The sequence below is a fragment of the Equus przewalskii genome, chromosome 1, assembly GCF_037783145.1.
Source record: "Equus przewalskii isolate Varuska chromosome 1, EquPr2, whole genome shotgun sequence".
Classification (NCBI taxonomy): domain Eukaryota; kingdom Metazoa; phylum Chordata; class Mammalia; order Perissodactyla; family Equidae; genus Equus; species Equus przewalskii.
The window spans coordinates 102,061,389-102,088,640 of record NC_091831.1 but is presented as its reverse complement, the minus strand read 5'-3'; the positions used below and the strand labels follow the sequence as shown (position 1 = coordinate 102,088,640).

Here is a 27,252-nt window from a genome sequence, read left to right as displayed (position 1 = left end):
GAGCAGCCTTTAGTCAACAGCCAGGTAGGAACTACGTCTTTCAAGGCCAATTTTTTTTAGAAGTGGGTGGCCAGGGCCTTCTTCCTAATCTGTTTTAGTTTGGAAGCTCCTCTGAAACCTCTCCACCGTGGGTGGCACTGCTGGTATTTGACCTATCAGTGGCATAGCTTTCAGCATCACAGCAACATGCAGCCACCGTAGTGTGACAACTGACAGACGGGTGGTGTGGTTCCCTGACCAGGAAATGAACCCAGGCTGTAGCAATGAGAGAGCTGAATCTTAACCGATAGCCCACCAGTGCTGAAAAGATGTTTAACGTCTATTATTAAATTTTTTAGAAAGTTAAACAACTTGTTAAAAACAAAAGTTAAAATCTACTCATCTCATATTTGTTATATGTGTGTAGGATTTTAAAAAAAAAATTTTTCAGCTTTATTGAGATATAATTGACATATAACATAGTGTAAATTTAAGGTGTATAATGTGTTGATTCGATACACTTATATACTGAAAAAATGATACCATTCATAGCGTTAGCTAACACCTGCACCACATCATATAATTAATATTTCTTTTTTGTGGTGAAAGTATTTAAGATCTACTCTCTTAACAACTTTCAAGTATATAATACAGTATTATTAACTATAATCACTGTGCAGTGCAGTAGATCCTGGGGACTTATTCATCTTCTAGCTGGAAGTTTGTGCTCTTTGACCAGCATCCCCTTTTCCCCCAAACCCCCTAGTCCCTGGCGCCCACCGATCTGCTCTGTTTCTATGAGTTTGGTTCTTTTAGATTCCACATATAAGTGAGATCACACAATATTTGTCTTTCTCATTTCACTTAGCATAATGCCCTCAAGACTCATCTGTGTTGTCACAAATGGCAGGATTTCCTTCTTTCTTATAGCTGAATAATATTCCGTTATATATATACACAATATTTCCCTATGTTGGCTATTGTGAATAATGCTGCAATGAAAGTGGGAGTACATCTCTTCAAGATCCTGTTTTCATTTGTTTTGGATCTGTACCTCAAAATGGGATTGCTGGATCATATGGTAGTTCTATTTTTGATTTTTTTAAGGAACATCCATACTGTTTCCCATAGTGGCCGCACCAATTTACATTCTCACCAACATTGCCCTTGTGCAAGGCTTCCCTTTTTTCCACATCCTCACCAACAGTTGTTATCTCTTGTCTGTTTGGTGAGAGCCATCCTAACAGGTGTGAGGTGACAACTTATTGTGGTTTTGATTTGTATTTCTCTGATGACTCGCGATATTGAGCACCCTTTTCTCTTCCTGTTGGCCATTTGTATATCTTCTTTGGAAAAATGTCCATTCAGTTCCCCTGCACATTTTTAAATCAGATTGTTTGTTTTCTTGCTGTCAAGTTGTATGAATTCTTTATATATATATTTTGGATATTAACCCCAATCAGATATATGATTTGCAAATATTTTCTCCCATTTTGTAGGTTGCCTTTTCATTTTGTTGATGGTTTCCTTTGCTGTGCAGAAGCTTTTTGATTTGATGTAGTCTCACTTCTTTATTTTTACTTTTGTTGCCTTTGCTGGAAAAATATTTACTAAAATGCTATTTTTTTCTTTGGATGGAGTAAAATCAGATAAGCAAAAATAAACTCTCTGGATTTTCTACAATTTCTACAAGAAATACGTCTTTGAATGAATATTTCAAGGCTTTTATTAAGTTTATAGCTTGAGGTGAATGAAAGCGTTTCCCAGAGGACTTAAAATGTATTCCCATACCAACTTCCAGGCCTATCCTCATTGCCTCAAGCATGGTTGTGTGAAATACTTCTCAATGTGGTGCCATTTTCTTTTATAATGAATAATTCCAGCTATGGTCAATTCTTCTATCATCTAGAACACATGGCTAACCCCTAATATTTTTCTGGAATTAAAATTTAGCTGTTAAATAATGGAAAACCCAAATATGCATGATTTTTTCATATAAATTAAACTACGTACATATGTGATTAACCTACTGATTTATTAAAAGCCTTCTTAATCATTATGTTTACCTATAAGTGACCTATACTTGTTAAGCAAGTTGGCTACTGCACCCAAGGAATACATGTCTCTTTAGAAACATTTAAAATACATGCTATCCAACACGCCACATAAACAGTGCCCTTTGAAAACTATGAACTGTTAATGATTGCTTTTGGTTCTAAGATGAATTGTTCAAAGAAGTCTGGGAAATATACACCCCCCCCAACACACACTGGAAAACACTTTGTGACTGTTTTTTTACCTGCTTTTTCTCCCTAAATCCCCCCAGTTTATAGTTGTATTTTTTTTAAGTTGTGGATCCTTCTAGTTGTACCCTGTGGGATGCCACCTCAACATGGCCTGATGAGCGGTGCCATGTCCGTGCCCAGGATCTGAACCAGGGACACTCCAGGCTGCTGAAGCAGAGCACGTGAACTTAACCACTCGGCCATGGGGCTGGCCCGGGTAACTGTTGTTTAAACCTTAATTTTTACTTATAGAAGAGTTACATATGACCTGTGCCAACTTAAGATTTATCCAAAGCCCTTGGTTTTCTGTTTGGCAGAAACAAAGACACACATTGCCGACGCAGTAGTGTGTTCACTCCTGTATGAAGTTGAAAGACTCACATGAAACACACTTGATTTAAAAATTTCATCATAAAACGAACGCACCGAAACCAAGTTCACCTTATGAGCCTAATATTTTTCTATGAAAGAAAATATTCCATTTCCTTCATGATCTAACTGAGGTGGCCTGTGTTTCTTTACTTGCTCATGCCATTCTCTTACCCCCAAAATGGGCCACACGTGCTCCTAGCCTCCCGTGTTCATTTCTTAATATCATGGAATAGGGCTTTCGTATATGGGTTCCAACACTTTAGGAGAGGAAGTCCTAGTGTGCTTTCTAGAAGAACCGCTTGTATGAGACCACCAGTCGCCAGTGCAGGCTTGCCGCGGGGCCATCTCTCTGACAATATCCATCGCACGTTCCTGGCCGTGCACTGAATATTTTACCAAAGACAAGCATCCAGAACACTACGCCTGCACAATGAAAGCTTTCCCCCATCAGCTTCAGAAATGAGTGACAAGAATTTTATTAGCCAAGGAGATGTCTACTGAAGCAACGCAACAGTGACTTTATTGCTGCCTAAGTGGGAAGCTTTATTGTGTATGTATTTGTTAGCTTTGAATCATTCTGTGATACTAAGATGGGTGGTATGGAAATGCAAAGAATTTTTTTGTGTAACGTTCAAATGATTGTTTAAAAACATAGAACAAAACTTAATTAATGAAAATAAGTTTTGCTGGTTATCTAGCCTAGCTTGAAAAGCTTGAGGATAATACAAGAGATTTTCTTATTAATTATTAATACCAATCAGTTATGATATCCTTTTAATCTGTAAGGGAAAACAAGGAACCTGACATTCACCACAAAAAACTGCTCTTGTTCATCTGAGTTTTTATAAAGAAGGTGAAGCGTGGATTTTGAAGACTATTTTGTTCAAATGAGTATGTCATATCACTGAATTTTTGGACATCGAAGAATGTCACGTACCTTCTTGTCTTAAGAACGTCATCGCACAGCTCAGTGAGTCTTTTCCTTTCAAACATGGTCTGAAACGACCAATTTTTTCCCCTCCCCAAAATCCGCAATGCTTGTTAATCAACAACTTTTGAGGCATCTCATTTTATACCAATTATCTCTAAGTCTTAAACAGCCTCTCTTTGGTACGCAGCATACGTATCATTTCAAGTTTCAGTTCTCAAGTCTGATAAAACTAATAAACCCACACTGCCAGAGGTGGCACATTAAGCTGCTAAAATGGTTTTCATCTTAATTGGATATGAGCACTGTTATCGCTAATAACCCCAGGATACTTCTAATTGGACTCTCTCTCTCTCTTTTTTTATTTTTGAAACACTAATCTCATTGACCAGCCTTAATTTCTCCACGCCACGCTCCCTGAACCCAAATCTTGAAATGCAATATAGAAATATACTCATTTCAGGAGGTTATTTCTGTATTATTTCTTTGTATTAAGCCACAAAAGGTAAACAGTTTTGTAAAAATAAATGCTTCCTTTTTAAGTTTAAAATAAAATAAATTAAAAATAAATGCCTCTTTTTAAGTTTCAGAAAAACGAAATTGTAGTAAGACTCTGTTATTGACATTGCAACGATGTCTCTAATGCAGTTTTGTTAGCAGCCAGCTTCACCTAAGGACGCTAAATTCTCAACTTTCAGTCATTTTTAAAAAACAATGGTTTTCTCTGTTGAATTATCTAATGTAATCTTAGTGCCAGTTATATATCAGAAGGAAACAGAGTTTTAAAAGTTATCACATGCATAAATACTAGATTTTTATTTCAACTTGATTTTACAAATATTGGTGAATATATATGAAAATTATATAAATCTGGATGTTGCCGTTATAGTTTAAGAGATGAGCAGATGTGACAAGACTCCTTCCACAGGCAGCTGTAGGTTGGCTGCAGGTAAATACACACTGACAAACACACGAGGATGTTAACGCTTGATTCCGCTACTCCACAACTTCAATTTTAAACTAAATTTCAAAATGTAAAATCAACTCTAATTTCTTTCTCGCCTGTCTTTTTAGCTCAAGTAGGCACATACTCAGCACCAAAAGAATGTGAAAATAAATAAAATTTTAGAGTTTTTTTTTAAAAAAAAGGACAGAAAAAATACCTTTCTGATTCCACAAACCAGCAATTTTTTCCTCAGTAAGTGTAAAAACTGAAGGCTGCATAATCTTAGTTGTTGAAAAATGTCATGTGAGCCATTCACTGGCAGAAATAATTCATTTTTAATAGACATAATAATTTTTTAGAGCAATATGTATTTTATCAGCTGAGTGTGGGCCTTTATAATTATTATCACTATTCCCATATAATTAAAAGCTTTTATGTAGATATCATTAAATAATTATGGATGTGCAAAAGAAATGCTTACCATTTCTCCAATCCATAAATTGGCAATTGGAAAAACTATTCATTAATTTATATTTACATTCCTGGCAATTAAATTAGCAATACCTGGAGCACAGATGAAGGTAGGTCAAAGGGCTTTCATAGAAAGAGTCTTTTCTAATATCAGATCTATAGTGACATCACATACGCCTTTTATGTAGAATTAGAAAATTATGTATCATTTTGACTCTAAAAGATAGCCTAACAGTCAGTATTCTGTGTGTGTGTGTATAATATAGGCGTATATTCTACGTAGGAGATATGTGTATAATATATACGTACATATGTATGTACATATATATGACATAATTTGTATATAGACAAAAAGACATAAATATATGTATTATGAAACATACATAAATACATGCACACACATACATACATATGATGGTGATTATGATGATGACGATGAGTCCATCGTGGCAAATATTTTAGTTCTTTTGGAACTCATTCTTGGCTTCCTTCAATTTGAAAAACCAAAATTATGTGATTTCTTCATGAGATTTTTGAAGCAGTGAAGCATAGCCAAATCCCAAGTTAAGAAAGGGCACTCTTCTCCCCTTTTCTTGAAGGAAGGTGTTGGGGATCAAACCCTCCAGCCCTATTTCTCTCTCTTGCAGGGTGGTCTATGAGGGACTTGCTTGCTCTCTCTCTGTCAGTCAACCAGAACTCACAGAGTGCTGGCAGTCATACTGTTAGATGCTCTACTGGTCTCTATGGAGAACATGCTGATGGTCCGTGTGTGAGATGGGGCCATACCCTTAATAAATGCATAATCTGGTTGTAGAAACTTAATTTATGCATACAGTTAAGAAAGAAGATTAAAATGTAAGGTGGAATATGGAGTTACATGTGTCATTAAAACCAATCATATCTAAAACTGACTAAAAACTCTTATCAGAGATGCAAAAGAAAAAGCCCCAATTGCATGTAGTCTTACTTTGTGCATGTGCGTTTATATGTCTTTTACATGTATTACTATAATAAAATCTTATGTGCATTAAACACAGACAAAAATAGTAATAAAAAAGGAGATAAAAATCAATATTCATAGGAGTTCTAATATTCTCTTTCTGCTCATCCACTGGGGCTATTTCCCCACTTTCAAGACAACTGATACAGAAAATACATGTTTTTTGGTGATTGTTGTGGGTTGGCTCCTTGTGTTCTTTCATGGATGTGGTGGGCAAGGGTAGTCCATCCTAATGGAAGAGAGATGGACACAGAAAGCATTTCCTAATATCCGGGGGTAAATTCTATCTTATAGCATAATTGTGGGGTTCTACCATTCTTTAAGTTATGGTGACTTTCATCTTCACAAGTCTTTCCCATCACGTATATTCTAAACAGTTTTACTCCTAAGATAACAGACCCTATTATCCCCGACATTTCCCCTGACCAAGATCCCAGTCCCTTGTCTTCTACCGGCTCTTTCTTCCATTTGAAGAATTTGCTTTTCAACTTCATCAAAGGTGCTAGTTTCAGCCTTCTTCCTAAACTCCAGTTTATGGTCTGGGAAAGCCAGGTAATTTGCCCAAGGTCAAGCAGACGGTGATGAGCAGGGTAAGAGTTTATGTTGCCTCTACCATCGGTATTGTCTTCAGATTCAGACCAATGTGATGGTGACACACAGAGTATTCATTCAACAGATCACCCGTTCTGGGACAGGCATTGTGCTGGACTGTGGGACACATTGGTAAATAAGATGGACTAAGCTCTTATAGAATAGAAAGCTCCTATCCTAAAGGGAACGATGTGAAATAAGCATACAAATCAAAGAGTAAGGTAATCTCAGACAGTGGTAAGAGTTTGGTAATTAAAAAGAAAAAGCTTGGGTGATAAGATAAAAAGTGATATATTTGTGGGGTGGGAGGAGGAAATGTATTATTTAGGTGGCCAGGAAGGTATCTCTGAGGATACGGCATTTGAGCTGAAACCTGAGCTATATAAGAAATCTGGTGTCAAAGTGTGAGGATGGAGAACGACAAGGAGAGTTAACGGCACGTTTTGGGACCCTAAGGTGGAAATAGATTTGCGGTGTTTAAAGAACACGAAAACAATTATGGTAGCTGGATCATAGCAAAAAATGGGGGGTTGAGGGGGGAAGTAGCCGAAGATGAGGTAGGCACCGTGTAGGTAGGCACCTTTTCCTGATAAGCCAGGATAAGGAGTGTGGATTTTATGGTAAATGCATTGGGAAGTTGAGAGAGATTTGGAAGCTGGAGAGTGACATGGTCGTATTTACATTGTTGGAAGATCACTGTGATTGCCGCATGGAAAACGGATTCTTGAACAAAAGTAGCAGCAGGGAGCCCAGTTAGGAGGCTGTTTCAGGCAAGAAATGGGAGTGCCAGAGAGAAGTGGTGATGGAGACAAGGAGTTTTTGACGGATTTAATGTTGGAAGTGTGGGAAAGAGAAAAATCAAGGACACATGGGTTTGTGGCTAGAGTCATATACTAAGATGAGTGAGAATGGAGTTTGGTTTGGGGAAAATCATAAGATCCTATTTGGCTATGTTAACTTCAAGAGATATATTTAAGATCTAAGTAAAGATGCCCAATAGGCAGTTGGACACATGAGTCTGGAGCTCAGTGGAGAAGCAAAGCCTAGAGATAGAACTTCAGGAGTTAAGAACAGATAGATGGTGTTTAAAGCCAAGAAATTGAATGAGACCATCTAGGGTGAATGAATATATAGTCAGAGAAGAGAAGAGTCAGGGTTATTCCAACAACTAGAGATGAAACAGAGGAAGAAGTTCTAGCAAACGGAGCTGAGAAGGAATGGCATGTATGATATGCTTTTGTGCTTTTTAAAAGAAGATACCCAAGAACTCCAAAATTGTATTTGCACAATCACTCAAACATCTAATTGAGCAAATACTATGGAACAGCATTGAATTAGACTTGGGGATATAAAAATAATTAGGACTCATCATCTATTGGGAAAGACAGAAACATAAACGTTTGCAGTGCAATTTAGTAGCCTACTTTCCTTTTCTTCTCTAGACCTATAATAAATACTGCAACCTGTTGCCTGATGTCTCAGCAAACTCAGAAACTCAACTCAGACTGGTTGATTGATTCCCCAGTCCTGCTCTTCCCCTTTTCCTAGTTTCATTCCATTGAGTTGAGACTTCATTCAGCTAAAGACATGTGGCGTGAGTAACTTGAAAACCTTTAAGCGACCATGAAGAGATCCAAGGGGCTTAGGGCTAGAAGGGAAGAAGTGCAGCAGATCAATCCCCCGGGTGATGGGAAAGTGGGAGGAGAGGAGAGGATCAGGGAAAGGGAGTCCAAGTTGGGTTCAACTTGAGTTTTCTTCCAAGTTTCCTAGGACAACTTATAACTCTTCTCCTTCCTCCTTCCTTGTCATTGTGTTACCCCCATCAGCTCTCGAGTCCTCCTCTTCCCCTCATGTCCTCCACTAGGATTAGGTTTGGGGAATTTACCACTGTTTGGGAGAATATGAGGCAAACTCACTTTATATTTGGTCCTCAATCAGGCAGCCCACTACTGAATTTTCCTTTTTTTTTTTTTTAGAAACAATCTTTGAGGATTCACAAAGTTATCACGTCTGCCTAATTTTGAGTTTTTAATTCCTGACCCCTCTACATTTAATAAATACTGAATATATTTATATGTATAGAAACAGTTTTCATACCTGAATCTTTACCTACATTTGACTTAACTTATAAATTATGTTCATTTTACTACTTGACTTGGGGAGTTTTACAAAATAGCTGCATGCGGAGGTATTTTAAATAATTAAATGTTTAGACTTTATTTATTTATTTATGCTGAGGAAGATTCGCTCTGAGCTAACATCTGTTGCCAATCTTCCTCTTTTTCTGCTTGAGGAAGATTAGCCCTGAGCTAACATCTGCGCCAATCTTCTTTTATTTTGTGTATGGGTTGCCACCGCAGCATGGCTGACAAGTGGTGTATGTCCACGCCTGGGATCTGAACCTGCGAACCCAGACCACAAAGCAGAGTGTGCTGAAATTAACCACTATGCCACAGGGCCTGCCCCTAGGTTTATTTTTTGTCTTCTCCTTGCCTAAATCCAAAAAATATTTGAGTTGGCTGTTTGTGTCTAGGCAGGCTGATATGTCCTTCCTTATACGGTTTTACTGTATTTCCTCCAGCGCAGAGGCAGCAGCTTTTGGTCACTGTGTGGCTTATTGGGTGGGTTGGAAATGTTATTGACCTTAATCATTCAGTTTGACCACTGGTGCTACCAGACTTTTCTACTTAGTGGCATACTTTCACGGTCACCATCCCTCTCTGGCTCCCCTGCACCATGCCCAGGAGGCACCACGAGGCTTTAATGACTTTAGTATCTTGTGTAGCGTCTCCATTTCACCCGGGCCTGGGCTAAGTGCTTGAAAGGTCTGGCATTCGCACAGCTCCTGAACTCGCTACTCTCAGGAGCACACATTCTAAGAGAATGCAATGGTTCCCATATCATTTCTACTTTCCATATTTTTCTTTTGTAAAATCTCAGGAAATGCTTTAAAAAGCCCACAATGCAGTCACTAATTCTCCTCTAAAATTTCATGTATTGTTTTCTTTTCCTATACTGGAAACCAATTGAACTAAACATACTCAGACCATATATGGTGTTTGATACGAGTGATATAAATTCTCAAGTGGTTTCTAAAGGACTGTGTGTAAAACACGGGTCAAAACTCAAATGCCTCGCCTGGCTAGGCAAATAAAGAAATGAAATAACCACCACTCACTGCACACCTACTATGTGCTGGGAATATTTTAATGTCATTTATTATTTCATTTAATCCTCATAAGAGTGAAATTGCCTTGGTGGAGCAGATGTGAGAGCATGTGCTCATTTGAAGGAGTAGCCTTGCCTCAGTTTACTGTTTCCGCATGAAAAGGGGGCTCTGACTTGGTACAGCATCTATAATTTTTAAATATGGAATCTCTAGATTTTAAAATATTGTATGTATATTTATAGACATTATGCATATGTGTATATATACATATTGTTTTATATCTATCTGTTATTTTATATATATATTCTTTTATATGTTCATATTATTTTATATATCTTATATTACATGCTGTGAGAGCCAAACAAAACGCATTTATGGGCTGGTTGCAACCTCTGGGCTCAGTGGGCAGCCTCTGGGGCATAAGATCTACAGTCTGCTCGGGGTTGGGGAGAACAGCTCAGAGTAAAGGGAGCTGCTCTGTGACAGGGCATCTGGCTCTTCAGTTCCTTGTCCCAGGAGGTCCTGGGTTGAGATAGAAGCTAGTGCTACACTGCTCACTAAATAACGCTCCTCTGGGCTTCAGTTGTGCATCCCCAGGGTTTATTGCAATATTAGGGGCTCAATCAATGCTGTTAAAGCTGGAAGATAAGCTGGGGCTGCTCACGGGGAAACAGGGACCACACAATGCTCTTCCTCCTTCTGCCTCCCGCGGGAGCACCTGACCCAGCTCAAGAACTAATTATTTATGTAATATCCACAAGCTTCCCTATCTACGCTTTTATTCACACTAGGTATAAATGCTGGATAAGAATATAAATGGGTATCTGTGAAGGGGACATTTTTAATTTGACAGAGATCAGTGTCTTTCAGCAGCTTTTGAAACATGTTTTTCTGAATCCCAGAAGGCTGTAAGAGGGAGGTGAGGACACATCCTCCTCCTTCCACCCACCACTCCTCCAGAAGCTTCCCTGGCTATTTATTTTTGCTATATACTGAGATTGTGAATAATATTTCCACTGAAAGGGGGTTCTTTGGCACTGAGAAAAATTATCTGGAAAAATTAAATTCTAACACTAAAGTTTTAAGCATCAATTTTTTTTTGTTTGTTTTGCAGAAGATTAGCCCTGAGCTAACACCTGCCACCAATCCTCCTCTTTTTGCTGAGGAAGACTGGCCCTGAGCTAACATCCATGCCCATCTTCCTCTACTTTATATGTGGGACGCCTACCACAGCATGGTGTGCCAAGTGTTGCCATGTCCGCACCCGGGATCGGAACTGGTGAACCTTGGGCCACTGAAGCGGACAGTGTGAACTTAACCACTGCGGCACCAGGCAGCCCCCAAGCATCAATTATTTTGAATCTCAATTTCCAGCAAAAGTTGTGGGTGTTTTTTTCCTACTCATGAAGAAATCCTAGAAAAATAAAAAGATGTGAAAAGTTGGAGTAGCCACGTTCTTTTCCAGGCATAGAACTATGTAATCCAAACTTCTCAGCTGGAATTCTGGGATGGTAAGCCACCCCTACACTCCTGACACGATGCACATGCTGTTTTCCTGGGAGGATGGTTTCGTGCCAATCTGCTTAGGAGCGCCATGCCAACTGAATGCAGGCCTCGCAGGAGAGCAGGTGCACTGGGAGAGTTGGCGCTAAGATTGCTCCCTGCTATAGTCCGTGAGTCAGAGCACAGGCTGATTACAAGAGATCATATTTGTCGAAACTGTAGGTAAAGAACAACCGGCAAACGTCCAGACCATGAGCCCCATTTCCCAATTCATCTCCCTTCTGGGAATCAGTAAACTGAGTATACAGACCTGGCTGACTAGGAGATGTCTAAGACTTCCCTGTTTGCATATATCCTTTTTGAGAAAAAACAACTGGTTTTTTTTCTTCCCTGTTTGCAACGTAGGGAAACCCTTTCCCCCAGCTCTGTATCAGATCTCCTTACTTTGCAATTGAATCTAAGTGTATTATCAGCTTACCTGAGGTGTCATAAAGGTAAAGAGAAACAAGTAGGTGCCTGAATAAGTCTTAGCCCTTCCTTTGTTTTTTCTCTCCTTGTATCTCCTTTTCCTCCCCGTCCTTTCCTTTCATTGCTGTTGAGGTCGTTTTATGGAAATCTGAGAACCTCTGGCCTCAGTCAAATGCATGTGTTCTCTCATAACAGGGGTGGCTTCAGCCACACAGACCTGCAGGTAGAATGGTTATCAACACTGTGAAGGTGGCACAGCCACTTTTGTGGCCACATAAATACGCACATGCTAGTGCATGTTCTTCCATAGCTCTTCAGAGCATGTTGTGTGCTACAGTGCAAGCGTTCCTTACTTTTTGTTTAAATCGAGGACTCCTTTAATTATCTGCTTCTGACTCCCCATGAATATCACTAATTGAAAAATACCTCATTACATTTATTAATCACAGTGTGGCTTAACTGATGACAAATGTGGGGTTTCTTAGGCTTTTCAGAATGTAGGAAATAATCGTAGGGATCCATTGCTCCCTTTGGGAGCTCTTAAGAGCAATGAGGACCCCAATTTGGGGCCATTATTATACACGATGGTGTACTGGACAAGAAACTCAGAGATTCGGACTCTGGTAGAGCCACCGCTGGGAGCCTGTTTCCGGAGCCTTTATTTCCTCATCTCTAAAGGGAAGAACACAAGCAATTGCAGTTCAAGGCTCCTTCTGGGCCCATAGTTTGCTCTTCTGGAGCTGAGCCCTGGTGGACCCGTGGGCAGATAGCTATCTTTCTATCTCGGGGCCTTCACTAGCTCCCTGTCCTCTCAGCACTTGTTACGATGTGAAGGGTGTAGTTCTTTCCCCATCCTATGTGTGCAGACCAGAAGAAGAGCCCTAGAAAATCCTGAAGGAGAGCCCAGAGGAACCTAGGGCTAGAAATCAAATCTTCTGCTTGGGAAGGGCTAATGACCACAACTCACATTTCTGCCTACTAGAGCTCTTAATGATTAAATGGCTTTTAAAATGGCTACATCAAAGACAAACAAATCAATGTGTGGGGCTGTGTTGGGGGTCTAGGATACCTGTTGTCACTACTTAAGTATTTCTTCAACCATGGTATTGAGTCCAAGAGTCTACTTAATTATTATTAAACTAGAAACATGTTACATTCCGAAGATATTTTGGAAACAATAGATTTTGATATTTACTGGTGGCTTCCATCATTTCAACAAACTTGTATTTAGGAAGCAGCTGGTGTCTGCAAGTCTAAACTATAAAACTGGTGTTTAGAGATGAAGCTGATAATTCTCCCACTTGTTTACAAGATTGCTCTGAGGGGCAAGATTTCACCTGAGCACGTCTCATGCCAGAAGCCAGAGAAACACACAAACTTGACATGTATACCATCTAGCTAACGGAGGGTGTCATTTTTGTCTGGGGTAGAAACAAACAGCTATTGAGTCGATATGTATGTGGAGAAAACCTGATTGTAGATGGTAAATTTGTGTGTACTTTAAGAATAACATTGACTATACATATCACGATAAAAATAAACCAATTTAAATCTAGTGGAAAAACATGTTCTGAAGGGGATAGTAAATTCTTAATCAATTGGATCACTTCTACCGGAATCAACAGAATGAACCTAATAGCTCTTTTTCAAAACTCCAAATTCTGTGATTCTGTGTAGACCGAATTAAGAAAACGTTAAGTTGGATATGGATGAGTGGCGTAATCTTTGTTAGGAATGAATCCATTTTGGCCTTAAGATACAACGTTTCCTGTTCAATTCATGTCTTGAAAAAGAAGTTCTAATTCTAACTACCTAAAATGAAATAATAAGGACAGTTTGCTGCTATCACAGATGTATCTAGTATTGAAAGAAAGATTTGCATGAACAGCAACGCATCTCTCATCCCATCCTGGCTGGTCGTGAACTAGCTGGGCGACAGTCTGGTGACCCTTAGCCTTTGGTGGTGTGAGGTCAGGTGGAGAGGGAACCTGGAGCTTTGCTCCAGGCTGCCCTCCGCAGTCAAGATCAGAAGCCCTTTTGGCATAATCGCCTCAACACAGTACTTAAGGTTAGAGACACACAACCTGGGCTCAAATCCTGAGCATCTCTGTATAATTTTAACCAGTTACTCCATCTCTCTGAATCTCAGTTCCTTTATTTGTAAGTAGATGATAAAAATTGCCTTTCTGTGGGGATTAAATGCGAGGATATGTGTCAAGTGCCTGACGCATAGTGAGTGTTTGAGAACCATGCTACTGTTATTATTATCATCTATTTGTTTTACTTGCTTATCTTGAGCCTAAATGAAAAATTATTTGAGCACTTTATATAAAAGTCCTTGCATGAACTCAAATTATCACTGGTGATAGAATTATTTTTCTTTCTCAGATTAAAACTTTTTCAAAACACCAATGAGGAGAGAGACAATCTATAAAGGCTCGAAATCGTAAGTTTTTATTTTTGGCATGTTTTGAGCCCGCTTATTTTTTCTGTTTTTTATACATTATGACCATCAAGGAATTGGAAAAAGGATTAGACAGGCTAAAAATAATATAGGTTTGATAAATTCACTCAGCTTGAGAATGACTTTCTGAGGCAACTGGCCTTTCCAAAATAAATTTGCAAACTGTATCCTTATAAAAAATTAGACTTTGGCGAGGCAAAAGAATTTGGGCCATATCAGCTTGTCATTCCAAATTTTAAAATATTTAGTCTTACTTCAAGATAAATAGCAACAATTGAACTTAAGCAGCTAAGAAAAATAAACATACAACTTCTTGAAATTGTACAAATAACTAGATGGTTTAAAAAATTGTTATCAGAAACGTCTTCACTACTAACGAGGTCTAAATTAAAGCGTGGCCATAGACGATGTTTGTTTCTTGCATTATGGCCAGCCTGACAGGGGCTGTCCAGTCTGGGGGTATGTGAGGTTTAGCATTCGCAGGCACTAGGGAGTCATGGATGGAGGGATCCCAGCTGTCTGCCAACCAGAACCTGGCAGGTCTTTGGCAAGGTGGTCAAGAGCTTGTACTTTGAGACAATCCAGAAGGCTTGGGGAGATGATAAGATTAGAACTGAGCCTTAAAGAACAGTTGGATGAGATTATACTATCCCATCCAGCTGCAGTGATTTTCCTTCCTTCTTCCTCGCCACCTTCCCCACAGCGCCACTTTCCACGTGCTTAGAGGCATGAAGTTAGGAAACCACGGACAATCGTGGGAGATGGGTGATCAAAGAAGTCAGTTCCACTGCTGAAAACATTGACACGAGACTGTGCAGGTCAACACCAGTGTTGAGGGACAACCTGGGACTGATAATGATTTCAGGAGGTGGCTTTGTCTTCCTCAGGTTACCTGATCAAGCCTACAGCTCTGGAGTGAGCCTGGAGTTCAAATCTCTGCATTGTCACCTGTTACGGTGGCCCTGGGGCCATGGACGTCCTGTTCTTTGACAGGCATGTCTCACATTTGTAAAACAAACATATAAAAATTAGATTGTTGTGAGGCTAGATGACTTATCATTATAATAATTATCATTATTATTTTTCAGTCTGCAGTATGCCAAGTGCATTGCCCTGATAGGAGGTTTGATTTGTGTACTAGCATTGACTTTGCATCTAGTTTCTCAGTGAACTTAGCTAAAATCACAGGTGCCACAGACCTATGTCCTATGATACCCTATTAAATCTAGGGCATTTTTTTCAAGTCAGGAATATTTAAAAAAACAATCTGAAGAACCTCTATTACCAGAGTTTAATTGGGTAATCTCTTCAAAGACTATCTGGGGTTGTCTTGTCTACAGGAAATGAGCTTAAGAGAATGCTTTTAAAGATATTTTTATTTTCAGTTTGATATAACCTTCCAGTCTCCAACTTTTTCCATGCTAAGATTTATTCTCTATAAAAGCATTAATAAGTATGCAATTAAACCACAGTGTGACAATTTAAATGATTGCTATGAAAGGATGTTTGTGATAACATTTCTTCTAAATCCAGATTTCTAATAATTTCCTGTTGTCTTAAAACTCATAATGTTTTTGAGTTATAATAATAAAACTGGAATTTTGGTTCTCACCACAAGTAATGATATCTCAAGCAGGACTCATAGTATGCAAAACAAAAATTTTGAAAACAGGCTGAGTTATAGTCAAGTGGCAAAAATCATCGACAAATAAAAATCTCACTCACTTGGCTGTTTTGACTTATATTTTCTCCTACTGATAACAAAAATATGAAAAAATTACTGGATGTTTCTGGTATCATACACACAGTCAGTCATTTTAAGAGAAGACCTACTTGTCTTAAATCTACTCATATCCAGATTCAGCAAATAGAACTTAATCCAAAAGAAGAAAAGCAAGATAATACTCTATGGCCTTTTTTCCTTTTTAACGTCTAAGGTTATTGTTGTAGTAATTGTTGTGGTTCTTTTCATTGACAAACATGAAATCTTTCTCATAGCTGCTCCAGTTCTCTGATTTAGAAGCTGAACCCTTGGCACAGATTGGGTGGATCACGTTCCTCATTCCCTGGATCACAGTGGTTGGTACGAAGGTGGGCATGTGGCCCAAGATGGGCCTATCAGAATTCTCCCCTGGGATTTGTTCTACTACAAGCAGCAGGGAATATAATTCTTCCTTCCCAGGTTGATAAAGATGTGACTCCATGACTCAGGATGTGCAGTAAAGGATTAACTTTGCCCAAAGAAAGGTTTGGTCCTTTGCCCCCAGCCCCAGGGAGATAATCGGTAAATCCTTGGAATGTCCTGCCCAATAAGAATGTCTATGTCTTTGTTTACCTAGGGCTCTTGAGCCAGGTCAGATAGTCTATGCTAACGACATAATTTTTGGTGGAAGGCCTTGGGCCATGTGGTACCAGCTCTAGAGGGGCTGGAGAATAAGGCTATTCATGTGGGTGATCAGCCTGTCTACATAGCCAACTCATAATAAAAACTCTGGACAACGAATCTTGGGTGAGCGTCCCTGGTTGGCAGTATTCTGTGCATGTTGCCACACATTGTCACTGAGAGTAATCCGTGCTGTCCGCAGGATTCCACTGGAAAGGACAACTGGAAGCTACATGCCTTGTATGTCTTGGACCCTGCCCTACGTGCCTCTTCCTTTTGCTGAATTTAATCCATTTCTTTTATCTGTGATAAACTCTAACTGTGAGTATAATGGCTTTTCTCAGAACTGTGAATCTTGCTAGTGAATTATTGAACCTGAGGGTGGTCTTAGGGACCTTTCAAACATTATGCAGAGTGTCCATGTTCTCTACTACTGGAAAAAGGCTCAGTGAGAGAAGCAGAGATGAGAAATATGATGGATGAACGGAAGAGATGATAGAGAGAGAGAGAAAAGAGTATCTTGTATCTGATTCTAATCCTAGAGACCCTTGAAGGTATGTTGTTTCCTTAGTTCTTTCTGTGAAGCTGTGGATTACCCTGGTATATTTCCAATAATTCGATCTCTCTCTCCTTCAAATAGTTTATGTTGTATTTCTGAAAGGTTTTTAATTATTATGTCATTTTTCAATTTCAGTTATATCTAGTTAAAAACATATCATTTTTTTACCCTTAGAGAAGTGGGTGTGATTAGTGATAAAACCCAAACAGACAGAGACTTGTAAACATTCTTGGACCAATCAACAAAGTTATTGAAAAATATACTCATTTAAAGTAAATTAATCTGGAAATGTGAATGTCACCTCAACAGGCATTTGAAACCCCAAGTCATTTCTGAAATGCTGTTAGAATAAGAAATTTGAAATGGAACTTAGTATAGTCTGCTAATTTCTTGACTTTTTGTAAGAATTTTCTAATATTTAATTTTCTACATTTTGAGCTCTCAACATAACTTTACTTTTGTGAGAAAAGAGAGAGTTCCATCACTCTAGGGATCTAAAGCTAAACACTAGTGATGCTACTCAAAAGAGACTATTTTAAACCCAAAAAGACTGTTTTATAGAAAATGCTACATTGCTCCACCACTAAATCTCAAATGTTAGCCCACAGAAGAGCAACCAGCAAGTATATTCTCTATAAACACTATGAACACGTAGACATTTATATTGTTACTATTTATCATTCTATTGATGGAGAATGGACCACATTCATCATGCCGGATACCAGTCCAGGAATAGCAATTAAATTTCCACAAGTGTATCAGAATTTTTTGAACTTTTTCGGAACAAAAGGAAATTTCTTAATTTGATAAAATATCTACCAACATTTAAAGCAAAAGTCATGTGTGATGCTAAAATATTGGGAATATTACCTTCAAAGTGAGGAATAAGACAATGAAGTCCTTTATTACCATATCTAGGTCCTAGACAGCACACTATACAAAAAAAAGAAATATGAACCATAATTATTGGAATGAAAAATTGTCATGATTACAGACAGTATAAGTTTTTTGATAGAAAATGTAGAAGAATTTCAGAAATTTGACAGATACAGGGTCAGTATATAAATATTAATGAATGTAATTAATTGTGTCCCTAAATATCAGCAATAACCAATCAAAAAATGTAATCTTTAAAGGTCTGCATGTCTAATACCCACTAGGTATGTAGAAATAAATCTAAGCAAAGACGTAGATGACCTGTGTAGAATCTATTGTACAATATTATTGAAGGGATACAAAAAAGACAAATAAATGGAGATATATTTCATAGGCAAGAAGATTTATTTTCCTAAAGAGATCAATTATCCTAAAACTAATCTAAAATTTTCATTAAAACTTCAACAGGGTTTTTTTTTTCACAAAGCTAGTCAGTTCATATGGAACTATTTCATGCTTCTTCAGGAGTCAGGGCCCAAAATAGCTCAGGTGATTTTGAAGAGAAAAAGTCAAGAAGCAGCACACACCCATTTAGAGATGGAATTATTTTAAAGCTATCGTATTCAAAATAGTGTGCTGGTGGTACACAGGTAGTAGAATAAAGATCCCAGAAACAGACCCACATAGACATGGGGAGTGGATAAAAGGTGGTCTCACTCACCAATGGAGAAAGAATGGCTTTCCACGTGAAAGAAAATAGATATAGATATCTTACATATACGCAAAAATACACTGAAAATAGTAAAATCAGGAAGCAAAGCTTTAAAATTCTTAGACAAAAATGGAAGAGAACGTATTTATGACATCACAAGAGGATACAAGTTTTTAAATATGGAAAGTACAAATCTTAAAAAGATTAATGAATTTGATTAAATTAAATGAAAACTCTTCTTTCTGTTTACAGATACCCAAAAATATTTTCTAAAGCCCTACATTCCAAGATAATATCTTTTAATTCTTATAATTTATATCAAGAATATATTAAAACGTCCTACAAGTTAATCAGAGATAAATAGACCATAGAAAAATGAGCAAAGGATATGAAAGGTCAGTCATGAAAGTGGAAAGCTGAATCAACAAGAAACCTTTGAAAAAAATGCACCTCTCCATCTTATTTTGTAATCAAGGAAATACAGATTAAAATGACAAAGATAGATTGTTTCAAACTCATCAGATGGGTAGAAATTTTTTAGAAACGAAGAATCTGCTAACACCAAACGCTGGAGAAAATGTTAGGAAAAGGGAGTTTTCATATACTGTTGTAGGAGCTGTAAATGAGAACAATCCCTTTGGAGAATCATTTGACAATATGTAGCAAAGCTGAAGATGCTCATTCGCTATGGTCAGCAATTCCAGTTCCTTATACATACATTAGAGAAAACGTTACCACATGCATCATAACTTATGATTTGATATGGATAACTGGAAACACCTTAACGTATGTCAACAGAAGTATTAATGAATATGGTTTATTCCTACAAGGAATACTATAAAGCAGTTAAAATTAATGAAGTGGATCTCCCAGTGGTTTATTCGTCTGTTGAATACTCTGTTCTCTCCTCCATCCTTCTACCACACTGGCCTCCTTCTGGGGATTTATACCTGTGGTTCCCTCTCTCTAGAACATCCTTTTCCTCAGATATCTTTGTGGCCCCTTCGTGTGCTTTATTTGGTTATCTGCTCTCATGTCACCTCCTTGTAAGGATCTTGTATGAATACACTGTAGAACATTGCATCTCTCCCTCTCTCATCATCCTCTGACTTCCTATATCTGCTCCTGGGTCTTCTCTTTCCCCTATAAGTATATAAGCTACATGGAGGCACTTTGTTTTGCTTACAACTGTATCCCCAGTACTTAGAAGGGCACCTGCCACTCAGGTGACAGTAGATAAGTATTTGTTGAAGCAAGACATAGAGGCCTGCACACATTTGGGAGTTTATGAGCTCCCCTCACATAATCCTGTACTCCCTCACACTCATATTTTTCTGTAGAAACAGACCCAGTGGATTTCCCTTCCTATTGCAAACTCTTCCTGGAGTAGGAGATGAGCCGAGGAATGAGGGGCAAGAGGGCGGCCTGTGAAACCCTCCAGCCTCTTTGCGCCTTCAGCACTTGCTCTCCTGGATCCTTCCATGAAACTGCAGTGCACACGGACAAGTGGTCCATCCAGGAATAAGATTGTGCCCAGTTGGGGAGAGCTGGATGTCCCCTCTTCTGAGGGTCCTGGCAGATGGCCCACACAGGAGCATGAGCAAGAGAAAAAGCCTGTGCTCAGGTCCCAGCGAACTTATGTGCTTCTGCTTGAACTTTTTGCAATATCATCTATGCTGGAAATGATGATTGAAAGCCACAGTCTAGCACAATGTTTACATTCTGAGGGTTGGAAACGGGGAGTCATTAAGTCTTTCAGACAACAAGGTAATGTTCAACTACTACTCTCCTAGGAGGGGGTGTCATTTAGTGCACTGCAGGGTGCCAATGAGAGCTGCATTCTGGGAACCTGAAAGACTTGGTCCCTCTCCTTTGACCTAGGGTTCACCTTATCTTCTCTGAGGTAGGCTGGGAACGTGTTCTTTTCATTTTCCAAAGCTAAATAGCTAAATTTCCCTTGAATTGCTTGTGTTAGTTGAAAGAATACAGGCTCTGAGATGAAGCAGACTTGAGTTTGAGCTGTGACTACAGTACTTCCCAGCCATGTGGCCTCGGGCAAGTTGCTTAATTTCTCTAGATCTTCCTTTTCTTCACCTGAGTAATGAGGTTATAAAACATCTCCTACCTCTGGGTTTTGGGGTTAATACAATGAAACAGCAGATGTAAGACGCCATGCTGGTCCAATGTGGACAGGCAAAGTGTACTTTCTGGCCCAGCTACATCCTACCTCTCTCTGTAGAAGTACTCATAATTTTGCTTAGTACAAATCACGTGACTACATTTAAATGAAGGTTCTTTTCCACAAGCTTGGAGCCGTGAGGACTTTGTCTTTCCCCAGTTGGCTGAGTGAGATAAAGGCAAAGAAAAGCAAGTGATGGTAATAACTGATACTCCTCATGTCTTCATGGAGATCTCCCTGTAACCAGATAACTTCCTTCCAGCCGCAAGTGTGAGCTAAATTTACTAAGTGAAGATCTAAGAATGAAATGAGATGGGAAGAGAGCCTGCCTCTGGATATTGAATATCCTTACTTGGGAGAGTCTTAAACAAAAATTTAGAGTTTAAGTCTTCATTTTGAGGGATTTCACCACAGCCAGTATTCAGAATGATATTGTTACACTTCTATTAAACATCAACTAGTCTAGAAACTCCTAATCTGAAAGGATTGCCTAACAACTAAATGAAAAAAAACAGATAAAGATCACTTCATTTTGATAGATAAGGACACGCGCAATAATTAAAGGTTAATTTGAAGAAAAGAAGAGCAAGCCTTCCCTCCCACCTCATTTTTTCAGAGTCTCTGTATGAATGATCATTTTTTCCTATCTTCTTAAGTTGGTTGTGTTCTCTTTTCACCTGGAAGTTCCTCTGCTTGCTGTCTTGCCACCCATTGCTGTGGGGCAAGGAGAACAGACATGGGCTGGGCGCAGCCCGACCTGGATTCAAGTCATGGCCTTGATACTTGATAGATGCATGACACCACCTACCTTCACTCTCTGCGGTTTAGGAAACTGAGACCCAGGGAAGTTAATACTGCTCTTGCCAGGGTCTTGAGGGGATTAAACCAGATAATGTCCGCAAAAGGTCTGGGATAAAGGAGGTATGAAATAAACAGCAGCTGCTATTATTATTGTTATCATGCTCTCAACTGTTCTTCTTCTTTCAGGAAAAGATTGAGGTGGGCTGACACCCTATGCCTCTCTATATTAAAAAAGCTAAGTAACGTAAACAGGCTAATTCTGGTGCACTATGGCAAGGGCTGTAGACCTCCACAAATTAAGGCATTTTAACAACTTAGCTTTTTTTAAACATTCTTGAGGGATAGATAGATATAGCTGTAGCTTGGCAAACAGGTTGGTTAACTTGTTTAATGTCCCAATCTTTATTCCTGCTTACTCCTTTCTCTTGTACTTCTGACTTTCAATGTGTTCTTTTCCAGACAGAATGTCCTCCTCTTTCTTCAACCAATTCAGCTTCCTTAGCTATAGATGTTGAAATCTAACCTTCACAAGATAGTTTTTCACGGTTTAATCTTCAGTCCTGTACATACCCTCTCCTAACCTCTATGTAATCTTGGGCTAGAATAGTGGTTCTCAACTGGTGGTTTTTTTTACCCCCCAGGGGATATTTGGTACTGTCTGGTGTCATTTTTGATGGTCCTAACTGGGTGAGGGCATTGCTAATGACATTTAGTGAGTAGAGGCCAGAGATATTGCCAAACATCCTGCAATGCACAGATCAACTCCATAACAAAGAGTTATCCAGCTTAAAATTTTATCAGTGCTGAGGTTGGGAAACCCTGAGATAGAGTGACTGCAGACTTTTTCAATCAAATTTGGACATTTTGGTGAGTGTAAGATAGCACTCCTAACAATTAAGCTTAGACAGCAGGTGTAAATTGGAGCATCTAGGATCTGTGGTCCTCTATCTTGAGTGCCTTTTCTTTTGGACTGATGAGACATTGTTTGTAAGGGTAATTTTAACTTGCTTTCTTGACTTGCTTATGGCCCTTTTCACCGATTACACACCTGGCTACCCAGAGATAGGCGGTGCAGCCTGTGCATCTTTCCCTTCTCCTTCTAGAACTTTATACAGAGTGCCTACCTGATAAACCTTCTTGACTGACTGTGCTTATTTATAATCTCTGTTCGCAATTGGGTCCTTGACAAAACCTACTATAAAGTTTTCAACCATCAATTATATTATATACCAAAAATGTGGGAGAAACGATGGAGAAGAATTCAAAAAGTACTACTGTTCAGAATGTAGAGAAGATTCTACCTTCTATGATATGTAATTTAATGAAATATGCTAAGCAAGGTACAATCCCCTTAATTGGTACTCATTTAAATTACTCATGTTTACTGTAAATGTTCTTACTGCACAAAATATGCTTCTATTGAATTAGATAAAATTTTATTATTGAAAGCATGGTTTATACACGTAAAATGAACAAAAATATACAAAGTCCCCCAAATCCTGCCCAAGACATAGGAGATGTGTAATAAGCATTAGTTCTGTTTACTCCCCATTACATGTAACACTTGAACAATAATTTTAAACCATTTAAGTTGATTTTGTAAGTTTTTGAACTATTGATTGTAGGGGATATTTAAAGTTACTGAGATGGTTTAAATTGGTTTGTGTATTAGTTTTCTAGGGCTCTGTAACAAAGTTCCACAGACTGGGTGGCTTAAAGAACAAAAATTTATTGTCTCACAGCTTTGGACACTGGAAGCCCAACATCAAGGTTGGCAGCTTTGGTTCCTTCCATGGACTGTGAGGGAGAATCTGTTCCAGGTCTCTCTCCCTGGTCATAAGGAGACATCTTCTCCCTGTGTCTCTTCATATCTTCTTCCCTCTACATGTATCTCTGTGTCCAAACGTCCCCTTTGTATAGCGACACCAGTCATGTTGCCTTAGGGTCCATCTTGATGAACTCAACTTAACTGCCTCTGTGAAGACCCTATCCCCAAATATGGTCCTATTCTGGGGTATTGGGCACTAGGACTTCAACATATATATTTAGAAGGACACATTCAACCCGGAACAGTTGATAATTAAGAGAATGCCATAAAGAGATTATAAGCTAAATTTAAATTTTGTAGAAAAAATAATTTTATAATACCTTACTATAAAGACAAAACTGTGGAGTCGCTATAGTTTGGGAATATGAGCGATCAACCTCACGTTATTGTAAGCCACTGGAAAATACACTATAGTAGTTTATCCTTAAAAATATTGTAAAGAACTTTCCTGAGGAAATCACGTGTATCAAAATGTTAATATCTTTCTTCTGAGCAACTCAAAATACTTCATCTGCCTTTTAATTTTTTTTCCTCAATATTTCTTGAGTTGGATATGGGATATCCCATAGGTGACAAAACTGAGGTGAATGGAAGTAAGAGCATTTACTTCACACCATCTTCACTTTCTAAAACCAAAGATAAATTTGTTCTCTGCATTTGCGTTATTGAAGGTGTGTCTGCTTGACTGGTTAGAGCATGAAAAAGATTATGAGATTCCAGGTTTGTTGATCTTTAAATGGATTGTATTCATGAAATAATCAGGGCAGAGGTGGGTCTTGAGGGAAGCCCAAGGATCTACCTGGTGGGACCTGAGCCAGGTGAGAGTGTTGGCTTCCTCATAGCTTCCATCTGCCTACTGCATTAGGCTAGGAAGAGGAAATTTAAAGATATATGCATATCTTATACATAGATCTCACATATACACATACACGTTTCCTCTTCCTATCCTCCTATATATATAGTGAAAATATATAGATATAAAGTACATATAATATTTTATACATATCTCTCTGTCTGAAAAGAACGGTGAACAGGGGCCTGGGTTCCAGTCCCCATCCTGCCACTAAGCTTGCTGAGTGATATTAGGCAAGCCCCTTAGTGTCCTGGGCATCTGCTTTCTCAGCTGTAAGATCGGGATATTAGCCTGGTGCCCGGCACAGTCCCCTACAACGTTACAGTCTTATGAAGGAGGTTGTTCCAAGCCTTAAAAGTGATGGTGGCGTGGTTAACCCTAATGCTGAATCAGTCCTGGAGAACAGTAAATCCACACCTTGTTCCCGACAAGTTTGTTACTAAGACTTGTTGGGGGTGGGGAGGTGTCAGTGTTTTCCAGCAAAGGGAAGAGTTCTTCAAGACACCTAGTGCTGACCTTCTCACCTTGCCCACCAGCTGCCTCACTCCCTCCCCACTCCCTCCCCCAGTGTCCCCTCCTGGAATGCTCATCAGCTCGCAGAGGGCTGGCCGGAGCAGCCGCTGCTCTCACGTTGTGAACTCGAAAGTTGGAGAATAAAAACCTCTGCGCTCAGGGTTTGCCTCTCTGAACAGTTTCAGCGATTGTTAAATGAAGGCAAGTTACAAGGAGCGGGTCGAGGACTGGACTGTTTAAACAGAGGCCCCTTTATCTGCTTCACCCCTACCGCGGGGCAGCCTCCGCAAGTTATCAGAGTGTCATTAATGGGGACAGCTGCTGGTAAACAAGGAAGATGTCGACACCAGCGCCTCAGTCAACAGGAATTTCACTTTAATCTGTCCCTTGCTTAAAGCAACACCACTCTCTTTCTCTCTCTGTCGTGCATCATTTATTTATCTCCGCCAACGTTCAGATAGAAGGCTGGCATTGACTCAGGAAAACCCGCTGGGATAGAAAATTAATAAGGTGCTAGGGACATTCACCTTAGGTCAATTCGAGGGGACACGGAGAGAAAGAGAACTTGCTCAGGAGTTCCCTGCTTAGCTGGAAACCGATCCTACATATTTATAAAGGTGAAACTGGAGGGCTGCCAAGCGCCTGCATTTAAGTGATTAACAAATGTTTCTCTTTAAGTGGACACCTCTTGTTCTAAATATATTTGACAAGAATGCAAAGAGTCATCTGGAGGGCAGAAAGGGCACAGCTCGGGCCTGCTCTTGCGCGGCGGGCAGGATCGCAGCCCCGGCCGGCCCGCGCCGCACCCTGCTCGGTGCCAGCCCGATTCACGTCGCCGGTGGGCAGGCTGCCAGCGCCAGCGGCTCCCCGCTGTTTAACGACAATGGATTTACTGCTTCTCTGCATTTTGGTGTTATTTTGTATAAAGAAGGTTAACACTCGTTTTAAATTAAATGCACCACCTGGTGACTGCATGGGTGACCTTGCCAGCTCTCTTCACCTGGCTAGGAGAAGCCCAGGCTCTTGCTGATTTCGACCTGTAGCTCTCTCTGGAATCTCCTTCCCTTTGCATTTAACTCGGGCTCCTGGCCAGTGCCTAGCGCTGCGACCCCGCGGTGGGGGACCAGAAGCGACAGAGGTACTAGGGGCGCCCCGCAAGTGGGCCCTTTCTGATCACCTTACACGTTGCGCAGGTCGGATCGAGGCCATGCCCAAGGTCCCCCAGGCTGCTGACAGCAAAGAGCTCGGGACCGCCCTGGGCGGGCAGTCGGTGTCACAGGAGAGTGACAGACGGCCTTGCGGTCCCTGCCAAGGGTGCCGCTAAAACAGAGATCTCCGGAGGAGGCGACACCGTGAAAAAGGTTCTTTGTATCTCACTTCAGCGTGGTATTGATCTAATACAGGGCTCCACACGTTCCCCACCCTCTAAGAATTTGAACACCTGGGAAAATTCTCCTGGCTTTACATTTGAGGAAATTTAATGGTGTAAACAAACTCAGCAGGAAGCCCCCTTTGATATGAGAAGGCAGTAATCTGTGGTGCTGAGCTGAAGGGGCTTGAAACAACTTTGCCTGGCAATGTCCATTCTGCAAACAGTTTAAGGATGGCTGGGAGCTGTTTAGGAAAATCTGGATAGACAGCCTGGTTTTGGAAGATCTAGAAACTTCAACTAGAAATTTCAAGCAGAATAAACTTTAGTTACTCATTTAATTAAGGGCATCTCCTCACCTCCTCCTTGCTGTTTGCCACCTCCTGCAAGGGCAGAGTTATTCAGCAGTCTTTGCTGCTCCACTGTAGCTTGAAGTCTAGACCTGTTCGGCAGCCCTATTGCTGTACAAAGAAGGAAATCAGACCTGGAGAGGTACGCACACTTCCCCAGGATCACTGGATCCAGAATCCGAGTCTCCTGGACTGAGGTCCAATGTTGCTGTTGCTGTGTTCCTGCGGAGTCCTGCTTTCTCTACCCAGCACGTATTGCATGAGCTATAGTCCTTGGAAATTTTTTTTTATTCTTTGCAGCATAGAAATAACTGGTTAAATAGTTTCTGCTTAAGGTTTCTTAGCAGCTCAAATTGAAATAAAGGAAATGTCTCTATAAATAGGCAAAGGAATTCCAGTAAGCGATGTAATTTTAATTGCTAGAATTCTAACAATTTTATATAAATTTTATTAAAAATAAGTCTGAATATAGATTTATTAATTCCTTTCAATGCATAAGGTAAAATGTGTCCTTTCTTCCAAAATCTCTCTAAAGGGTACATTTTGTGTGTTTGTGGGGAGAGGTGGGGAAATAAAATAACCTGATATTAGAAAACATAGGCAGTATACTCTTTGACATCAGTCTTAGCAGCATATTTTCAAGTACCATGTCT

The 27,252-nt window shown here is 39.6% G+C and overlaps 2 long non-coding RNA genes across 2 annotated transcripts in view; both read left to right on the top strand.

Moving 5' to 3' along the window:
• The window catches only part of LOC139083341 (uncharacterized), a 51,336-nt gene extending 40,086 nt beyond the window's left edge, over nucleotides 1-11,250 (top strand). Inside the window, exon 4 of the long non-coding RNA XR_011539980.1 lies at nucleotides 10,856-11,250. This is a non-coding gene — a long non-coding RNA (uncharacterized lncRNA). The remainder of the gene's footprint in view (nucleotides 1-10,855) is intronic.
• Nucleotides 11,251-14,103: 2,853 nt separating this feature from the next.
• The window catches only part of LOC139076450 (uncharacterized), a 39,938-nt gene continuing 26,789 nt past the window's right edge, over nucleotides 14,104-27,252 (top strand). The window contains exons 1-3 of the long non-coding RNA XR_011528230.1: nucleotides 14,104-14,158; nucleotides 16,175-16,267; nucleotides 16,762-16,880. This is a non-coding gene — a long non-coding RNA (uncharacterized lncRNA). The remainder of the gene's footprint in view (nucleotides 14,159-16,174; nucleotides 16,268-16,761; nucleotides 16,881-27,252) is intronic.